The 9,596-nt window shown below is 51.0% G+C and overlaps 1 non-coding gene and 1 pseudogene across 1 annotated transcript; both read left to right on the top strand.

Moving 5' to 3' along the window:
- Positions 1–1,019: 1,019 nt before the first annotated feature.
- On the top strand, positions 1,020–1,234 carry LOC123458047. Its single transcript, XR_006635365.1, has one exon. It is a non-coding gene; the product is annotated as a small nucleolar RNA U3 (small nucleolar RNA).
- A 6,436-nt stretch (positions 1,235–7,670) lies between these two features.
- Positions 7,671–8,986, top strand: LOC101613127 (annotated as a pseudogene).
- Positions 8,987–9,596: the final 610 nt, after the last annotated feature.

The following is a 9,596-nucleotide window of genomic DNA, read 5'->3' as shown; positions in this document are numbered from 1 at the left end:
ACTGAAACAAGCACAAGGTCATAATATATGCCCACTAGGTGGTGCAAATGTCTGGAGTTTGATTGCAGTGCTGATGCCCTGACATGTCTCTCTCTCTCTCTCTCTCTCTCTCTCTCTCTCTCTCTCTCTCTCTCTGTCTCTCTCTCTCTCTCTCTCTCTCTCTCTCTCTCTCTCTCTCTCTTTCTCTCTCTCAGTGTGTGTGTGTGTCTCTAAAAAAACAACAAAAAAATAAAAATGTAGGTTTTCCAGGTGTGGCGGTGCATAGCTTTAATCCTAGCACTCAAGAGGCAGAGGTAGGAGGATTGCTGTGAGTTTAAGGCCAGCCTGAGACTACATAGTGAATTCCAGGTCAGCCTGGACTAGATTAAAACCCTACCTCGGAAAACCCAAAAAAAGGAGGTTTCCATATGACTTACTTATAGCCTCTTAGATTTTGATTAACTCAACCCCCACCTTTCCTTTACTCAGTTTCTTCCCCTGATCTCACTTAGGCCTTTCCACACCAGTAATCTGTTCACATATATACAGTACCATTCCCTTAAGTCTACTCTCCTCCCTCCTTTATATCCCCCATTTCTAGCTCTTTTTTCTTTCTTTTATTTCCTTTTTTTTTTTTTTTTTTTTTTTTTTTTTAGGTAAGGTTTTGCTCTAGTCCAGGCTGACATGGAATTCACTATATAGTCTCAGGGTGACCTCAAACTCATAGCAATCCTCTTATCTCAGCTGCCCAAGTGCCAGAATTAAAGGCATATGCCATCATGACCAGTGACACCTTGTTTCTTAATTTCTTCATCAACAAACAAGGACCATCAAAATGACAGAAGGCATATTGTGGTGTGGGTGTACCTGGTAAATAGAGTTCAAACCCACTAAGTCTTTGCCCAAGGTGGTGGCACTCATGTTGAATCCCAGCATTTGGAGGCATGAGATAGGAGGATCACTGTGAGTTCCAGGCCAGCTTGGGGCTACAGAGTGAGTTCCTACCTGGACAAACAAAGAAACACAGAAAACAATATATAAAAACTATGCTTTTAGGGATCATTTCTACAGTTTGTTACTAGAGAAGTTTTTATGACGTGTAGAGTACCAGAAGCCATGAGGAGGACATGCAGGGTTCTCTTCTGAGTGTGAAGCTGGCTGTTTGTGTTGCTTTGCTGCCAGTACCACTTGCCATTGATGATCACTCTTGCTCTCCCCCGGGAGGGCTGGAGGAAGAGGACACAGTCTGAGTGACAAAAAAAAAAAAAAAAAAAAAAAAATCATATATATATATATAAATTTCTCCCTGTATATTTGGCATTTTGCAAAATTTACTGTGACCATATTATCTTCCAGACATTGATGTAGGGATGATGAATGCATCACTGAAGGGACTCGACACAAAGAAAGGGCCAGCCAGGCACAGTAGCACTTGTCTGTAATCCTAGCACTCCAGAGGCTGAGGCAGGAAGACTATGACTGCTAGGTCAGCCAAGGCTACACAATAAACAAACAAATAACAGTCTTTGGCCCAAGTCACCAGAATTACAGGAACGTCTCTAAGAAGGGAAGGGCTGTGGATAGAGCTGTTGTGAGAGGAAACAAGAGGGAGTACAATTTTAATATGGTAACTTGGAGTTTTCCATTATGTTGCTTCTCTGCCTTTAGCTAAGATCAAGTGGAGATTCCCAGTATACAAAGTTTAGCTGGTGAAAAGAAGTTTAAATAGTCAGGTGTGGAGCTCAAGAGAGAGTTCAAGAAGATAATAAGAATTGGGGAGCTGCTGCCACACAAAAGGTGTCAAAGTCTTAAAGTTTTATGAGGTCCCCAAGGAAATGAGGAAGATGAGGACAGAGCTCTGGGGTCACCCAGCTCTGAGAGAGCTAGAAGTCCCCAAATGAAGCTACCTCTTCCTTAACTTGGCTTTAAGGACACATATTTTACTCTTTCACCATCACTTCACTGTCTACTAGGGAGTCTTCCACACTGTGAGGTAGAATACTAAAGATTTGGAAGAATAGAAGTCACAAATGAGCCTGTCAAGAGTAGCTCTGGTGTAATAATAAAGTGAAAAGATAACTGAGGGCTGGCGAGATGGCTCAGTGGTCAAGGCACTTACTTGTGAAGTCCAAGGACTCACGCTCAACTCTCCAGGTCCCATGTATGCCAGACGCACAGTGACACAAGCGCACAAGGTCGCATATGCACACAAAGAAACGCATGCATCTGGTGTTTGACTGCAGTTGGAGGCCTGGCACACCAGTCTCTCTCTTTCTCTCCCTCTCTCTCTCTTGCATTAAAAAAAAAAAAAGGCAGTTTGTTGGGTTTGTTTCAAAAAAAAAAAACAGAAAAAGAAAAAGCGTCTGATATAAGAGGGAGAGAGAATAGAAAAGTGTGTGAATACAGCAATACAACAAGTGTGCAGCCGGTGTGGGGGGGAATCTGGGAGTGAAACTGCAAAAAAATGTGGGGTCCCTGGAACACACTCCTACACATGCACATGCATGCACACATAGACAGGAAGTGCTAAAGGGAATGGTCTATAAGAGGACTGCTGATGGGAATAACTTCAGGAGGTTATTTTCCTCTTTTTTTTATTACTAGACATGGACATAGTTTGTATGTAAAATCACATGTTGGTAGCATCCTTTCCCTCCACCCTGCCCCTTTTCTGAAAAGGCCTTAGGAGGTTATTTTTTAAATATTTTTTAAAATTTATTTATTTGAGAGAGAGAGGGAAAGAGGCAGAGAGAGAGAGAGAGAGAGAGAGAATGGGCACATCAGGGCCTCTAAAGCTGCAAATGAACTCCAGACACATGCATTACCTTGTGCATATGGCTTACATGGGTCCTGGGGAATCGAACCTAGGTCCTTTGGTTTTGTAGGCAAACACCTTAACCACTGAGCTATCTCTCCAGCCCAGGAGAAGTTATTAATCTTCATTCATGCGCTTTTCATTCCTGTAAAGACAAGTTACTTTATTTATTTTTTTTAATTATTTATTTATTTATTTGAGAGCGACAGACACAGCGAGAAAGACAGAGGGAGAGAGAGAATGGGCGCACCAGGGCTTCCAGCCTCTGCAAACGAACTCCAGATGCGTGCGCCCCCTTGTGCATCTGGCTAACGTGGGACCTGGGGAACTGAGCCTCGAACCGGGGTCCTTAGGCTTCACAGGCAAGCGCTTAACCGCTAAGCCATCTCTCCAGCCCGACAAGTTACTTTATAAAGCAAGGCATATTTTGGTTCTGGAGATGCAAGGTCTATGAGCCTCATGCATCCGTGGTCCTCTTGCAAGTAGTCCAAAATGGCACAAAACATCTTCTGGCAAGGAACAGAGAAGACACTTATTTGTGTCTCCTACTTATTAATCCACTGGGGTTTCATCTTGGGGGGGCTCTCTGTAATGACAAAGTAATCCTAAGCACTTCCTAAAGCCCTCAGCACCATAGCCAGAACTTCTACCTTGTTAATTCGCATCTCACATGAAACCTTGGGCCCACTTACAACCTAGTCTCCCCACAGCAAGAGTTAAGAAAGAAGGGATTCCTGGCAAGAGGGCGGGTGGCCCTATTGTGAGGCAGAGATGGTGTGTCCTTGGGACAGGCAGCACCTGAGCAGAGAGACAAGGGAGGGTGGGCAGTGTGGGGGGGGGCGGGGGGTAAAGCTGCTTTTGTCATATTGCTTCTGTCTTCTCAGTGAAATAAACAGCAAGGTTCTTGGCTCAGAGTGAGGATTCAGGGAGGGTGGAGGGTGTTTGAGGATAGAAGGTGCCATCTCGTTATTTCAGAATGTGGGAAAGGAAAGCCACTGGGAGATGCAGAAGGGTGGTGTTGGGAGCCCACTGGAGATTAGGAGCATAAATTTAGAGCGGCAAGTTAGCCCTGTTATTTTTTGCTCAGCGTGGAAGTTGGACAGAAACAGGGCTTTGCCAGGAAGTCCCAGGAACTAGAAAGCGTGGGGTGCGTGTACGCAGGGACAGACCGTGGACTCCCTAACTGTTTGGAACAAAACAAAGACAACAGCGAGAAAGGAGAATGGAGGCCAAACTAGGGTCAAATCATTGCTTGTATGGGGTTATGACAGAAAATACGCTGGAAGAGAAAGGCTGGTCAGTAAGTAGGGTGTTGGAAGAGAAAAGTTCAGAAGTGGTATTGTTCTTTGGTGATGCAAAGGTCCAGGGTGTCTGTGTGATCATGGGGTGGGGGAAATGATTATAGTTTAGAGGTGACTAGAGTTTCATCTAGGAATGCTAAATTAGTCCACAATGTTAACAGTGGCGGGAACTGTGAATCAAGTATTAGGATCTCAGAGAATGGATACTGAGTATGTAAACATTTGGAGGGGCTGGTATAATCTAAAGGCAGGTCGTGGGCTGGAGAGATGGCTTAGCGGTTAAGCGCTTGCCTGTGAAGCCTAAGGACCCCGGTTCAAGGCTCGGTTCCCCAGGACCCACATTAGCCAGATGCACAAGGGGGCGCACACATCTGGAGTGCGTTTGCAGTGGCCAGGGGCGCGCCCATTCTCTCTCTCTCTCCCTCCCTCTTTCTCTGTATGTTGCTGTCAAATAAATAAATAAAAATGAACAAAAAAAATATTTAAAGGCAGGTCTTAACCAAGCAGCTGGAGGGTGGGGTCTAAAGTTGCAGGGAACACAGAAAATCTAACTTGGTGAACCACGCTCTTGCCAAGGCCTTGTTCAGCATTACTCCCGCATTTCAATAATCTTCCTCCCCTCTTTGCAACCTCCCCCCTCCAGGAGAGGCCAACCAGGGTGAGGGATTTATTCCGAATTGGGTGGGAAGGAAACCGAGAACAGTCAGACCTTTGATTCACTCTGCTGCCCAATGCGGTGTTTTGGATATTTAAAAGAACACTTAAAATGCCCTTGTTTGTTTCTGCCTCTGCAAGCGTTCTGCTCAAGGACGGGGCGCCGGTAACCATGGCAGTGAGCTGAAGGTGGTGGGGAAGAGGTGGTTTTTAAATGGGCGGACCTCAGTCTGGCTGCACCTGGAAATGGAAGCTCTTGGCCTGCTTGGAGTCCTTTGTTCATTCTGCTTACTTGGGGAAGAAGACGAATTCTCCCCTAATGGGAAGCAGTTTTGAAAGGGAAGGTCTTGCCTTTCCCTTTAGGTGTGTCCTTGCAAGCTGACTTTGGGGACCAAAAGAAAAGTTGGGTCACTCTGGCTTGAGCAGGACCCTCTGCGGTGGCAGAGAAGCCAGCTCCTTTGCATCCGGGAGGCAGAGTTCTTTCTACACGCTGTCAGCTGTCTTCACCACCTCTCCCTGGACAGGTGGCCGCTCACTGGGATGGCCCAGAATCCCCGCCAAAAAAGCAGTCAGGCAGGGCCGCTACGCGAAGATACCAGGGCGATGGGATAGAGGGGACCAGAGCGAAGGAGGAAGGGAATATTTACATCCCTGCAGGGGGAGCTCCCAAAAAGCCTTCCTTTCCAGATCGGAGACACGCCCCAGGCGGCCATAGGGCAAGGCAGGACAAGGCAAACCCGGGACACATGGGTGCAGGGAAGTCCCATGACTGCAGTGTTTTGCTGCTGCTTTCCCAGTTGCTCTGGGCGGGCGGGCGGGAGGAGATGGGGCGAGAGGAAGGAGAGAAGTAAACAGGAGACCACAGAAAGAGCCAGTTCCCGGTGTTCAGAGAACACCAGCCGCCTCCAGTCCCCGGTGGGTGGCTGTATGTGTAGAAATGACACAGGGAGTGGGCGGGAGAGAGGGAAGAGAAAGCACGAGCTTTCTGCCTGTCATCCACTCACCTCGCCTTCCCCGACCCTCTAGCCCACATCCCTACTGGGGTAGGGGTGGCAGAAGGTGGGCAGGAGACAACTCACGGGGGTGCCCACCCCTATGTCCTAGTAACCGGCTCAGCGGTCGGTGAATCAGAAAGGTCTCAGCCGCTGGTCACCTGAGCTCGCCCGGGAAGGGGAACAGAGGGCAGCCTGGAGACTTGGAAGACGGGGCGGGGTGTTGGGGGTGGCAAATGGAGGGTGCGGGGTGATGCCAGGGTCTGGGACCAGGGGAGGGTGTGTGCTGGTGACAACCGAAGGGAGGCGATAAGCGTGGGATTCAGTGTCCAGCGGTGGGCAGCGCGGGGGTGCGGCGGCAGCGCGGGCCGAGGGGCTGGCTGCGGCCCGCCGCCTGCGCGCGCGCGCGGGGTTACGCGAGGTAACCGAGCCGGGAGGAGGAGGAGGAAGGAGGCGGCGGGGGCCGCGGGCCAGGGTGTCTGGCGCTCGTTGGACAAAGAGATGATGAAACGTGAGCGCTATATTTACCAAGGGGGTGGAGACGGGGTGGGAGGGGGTAAAAAGGACAAACTGTTCCACAACAACCACAGGAAACAGCCCTTCTGACTCACTGGGAGGCCGGGCCGACCCTCTCCCAGGCTTTAGTCCCCGAGGCCGGCGGGGGACCGGAGGGCGCGGGCACCGGACCTGAACCCGGGCGTCCGGGACTGGTTTCTAAATAAAAGCTACACTGGGTCCCAGGGCTGGGTACGTGTGCGTGTAGCTTCCGTGCGTCAGGGAAGAGCGCAGACCGGCAGAAATGTATCCTAACCCCGCGGTCCGGCCTCGGCGGGGGCAGAGCTGCGTGCAAACGCGGCGAGCGCGATTCCTGCAAAGTCATCTCCACCCGCACCGGCCGGCCGGCCCGCCCCGCCCCGCCCTGGGACCGCAGCCCCCGCCTCCCTCCCCTCCCCTCCCCGCCGAGCTCAGAGTTGGGGTGCGGTGCCGACTATGTTTAGAAGCTGATGTCATCTCGACACCCTACTCCGCAGTGTTCCCAGGGGGACCGCAGGGCAGGTTTGCCTAATTTTGGTGGGTATGGGGGATGGAAGGTGGCCTGCCCTCTCCCCAACACACCTCACCCCAGAGGTATCCGGGAGATTAACAAAAAACAACAAATGCAACCTCGCCAGAGTTATGAAACAGGGTGGTGGAGGGTGCAAGCCCACTGGCCAGCGCGGCGAAGGGCCAGCAGCCCGCCCCCACTCCCACCCAGGTACGGGGATGGGGAGGCGGATGGCAAGGTTAGCTCACGTGGGCGCGGGCGCCCCGAGCTCCTAGCACGAGTTTGGGGCAGGTTCTCCATCCCCCAATCTAGGGCAGTTTGTTCAACTGCAGTAAAGGGAGCTTGATGTTCCAGCAGGGAAGGGATTTCTGAGAACTGGGGCTGTCCTCAGATGAACCTGCCTCCTCCGGCTGCTGCGGCGGCGGCCGCCTGCGGAAGACTTTTTAAAAGGGCGATGCCAGGCTCGGGCGCGCGGCCGGAGTGGCTGCGCCGCCTGCCAGTCTGCGGCGAGCGCCCGCCCACGAGCTAGCGCCACGCTGGGCAGCTCGCTGCGCTGGGGGGCTGCGGGCTAAACTTCTCCTCCTGCATATGTATGAACGGGTGGCTTTGCTGCTCCCCAGAGGAGGAGGGATGGAGTTTTTTGCGGAAGGCTGCTAAGTGGAACCGAAGTAGGGCGTCGGGCAAGTTTTCGCGCCAGCCGCAGCTCCCCGCCCCGTCCAGACAACCCGGTGGGAACGCTTCAAGGCCACGGGCGGGCGGTTCACCTGATCAGGCTTTATCCGATTGTGTTTCAAATCCAGACACTTCGCCATGGTTGCAAGCCCTAGCCCAGCCTTTCCCCTCCCTACACCCTCACCTTCCCTAATTCTCCGCCTTTCCCTGAAATGAACACAGCTTTTCCCTCAGCAAGCCCCGAAGTCCTGGGTGGGATCGCTGAAGCTGCAGGGTCCAGCCCCCCATCGGGAGAGGTCTCGATCCAGCCCCCAGCGAGGTCTGCCACGTGATCCCCTCCCTACCCCGGCGGGCCATCTGTTTTCCTTCCTTCTCGCCAGGAGGCTGGCAGCTCCGCCCAGCATGGTCCAAGCCCCCCAGCTGGTAGGAGTGACAAAACCCGGAATGACAGAGCCCAGACCTACGGCGGGCGCCTTTAGCCAGAACTCTGGGCCTAGAGCAGGGATACCTGACTATCTGTGATTTAAACAGGGCCAGGTGATTAGGTCCTGACAGCAATGCTAGCTAGGTAGGAAAGACCAGCCAAAGCTGTCTAAAAGCCTCTACGGGTGGGGCCAGTGCAGCATTGGGCACGAAATACCTTACTTAGGGTCGGATGGGGTGTGAATAGGTTGTCTAAAAAAGAAAAAAAAGAAAAACACAAAAAACAGCTGGGCATGGGTGGTGCGCACTTGGAAGGGCTGAGGTAGAAGGATCGCTGTGAGTTCGAGACCACCCTGAGACTACATAATGAATGGAGGTCATCAGCCTGGGCTAGACCAAAATTAGGCCGTGGGATGGTGCCTCTGAGGAGTTGGCTGTGTCGGACCCCCACATCCCTGTTCGGCCCACACAAGGAAAGGCTGCTTCTCAGAACTGATAAGACCATGACACAAAACTCTGGTGGCTGGATTTGGTGTGATCCTGTGCGCAGTTCCTGTTGCTCAGAAATTGGAGCCCCATTCTCTCTGTAACAAAGCATTTTAACGAGGAGGGCTGTGTCTTTGGTAACAGATAGCATCTCTACCTTTTTCTCTCAAACTACATATGCATTGATCGAAGCAATCACTGAGTATACTAAAGCTGTTTTACACTTTAGTTTCTCTGTATCAACAGTATACAAGTTTTACTTGGGAAAATGAATTCACAGGAGGAAGATGAAGTGTGGCAGGTGATTATAGAGGCCAGGATTAAGATGATGTGAAAACAGCAAGAATATTTGAAGCTGGAAAGCACTTGGGTGACTGCAGTTGGCCTTTCAGAGATGGCTACCGAAGCCCCATACCAAACTGGAGCAGACCAGGCCTCTGTCACTGCCAGGAATCTCATCCAGTTGGTGAAGTCGCAGGTGCAGGAGGTGTGCCAGCTCTCCCAGAAAGCAGAAACCAAGCTGGCTGAAACACAGACATGGGGGCTGCACCAGAAAACACAGGGGGTGAGAGATAAGAGGGCTGACCTGGAGCAGGATGCCTACCTATGTGAAGATTGAGGGCCTGAGCCCACTGCCCAGTCGACCCACTCTGGGGAAAGCAGGGTGGGTGCCATCCACTTGTCACCTCTGCCCTGCACAAAGGGGACACTTCCTGCCCTGACCAGTTAGGCCAGAAGCCTTTGTGAGCTGTGGTCCCTTCCTCTGATCTTAGTCATTACTGGTCCTGGTTCTTAGCCAATGGGCACTGTACACAGCGGCTTTTTCTCACTTTTACCTCATACCCCCCTCAGCACAGCGGCTTTTTCTCACTTTTACCTCATACCCAAAGCATCTCACCAACCTGGGCCAGAGAGGGGAGGAGGTCTTTTCTGCCACATCCTTAAGTCCCATAGCTATTTAGCCTCAGGTTTTAACCTTACTCAGATTTTCAAATATGACTTAGCATTTGCTCCTTCTGCAGGATTAAGAGTTTGCAGAGCAAGAGGGAGCCTATCCCGTTTGTAAGATTTCCTTTAAGTGTTTTTATTGCTGTCTCTGATCTGGCCCTGTGGCACAGTTCAGGTTAAGGATGCTAGTGGATGTTTAGATCATGAATATAATCTTCACCTGGTGCTTCCAGCAGGGTTTACACTTAAAAAAAAAAAAGAAAAAAATAATAATAAGAAGT

The sequence above is a fragment of the Jaculus jaculus genome, chromosome 1 (assembly GCF_020740685.1).
Source record: "Jaculus jaculus isolate mJacJac1 chromosome 1, mJacJac1.mat.Y.cur, whole genome shotgun sequence".
Taxonomy (NCBI): Eukaryota; Metazoa; Chordata; class Mammalia; order Rodentia; family Dipodidae; genus Jaculus; species Jaculus jaculus.
Note: the sequence above shows the minus strand (reverse complement) of the source record. Positions and strands in the feature narration are given on the sequence as shown.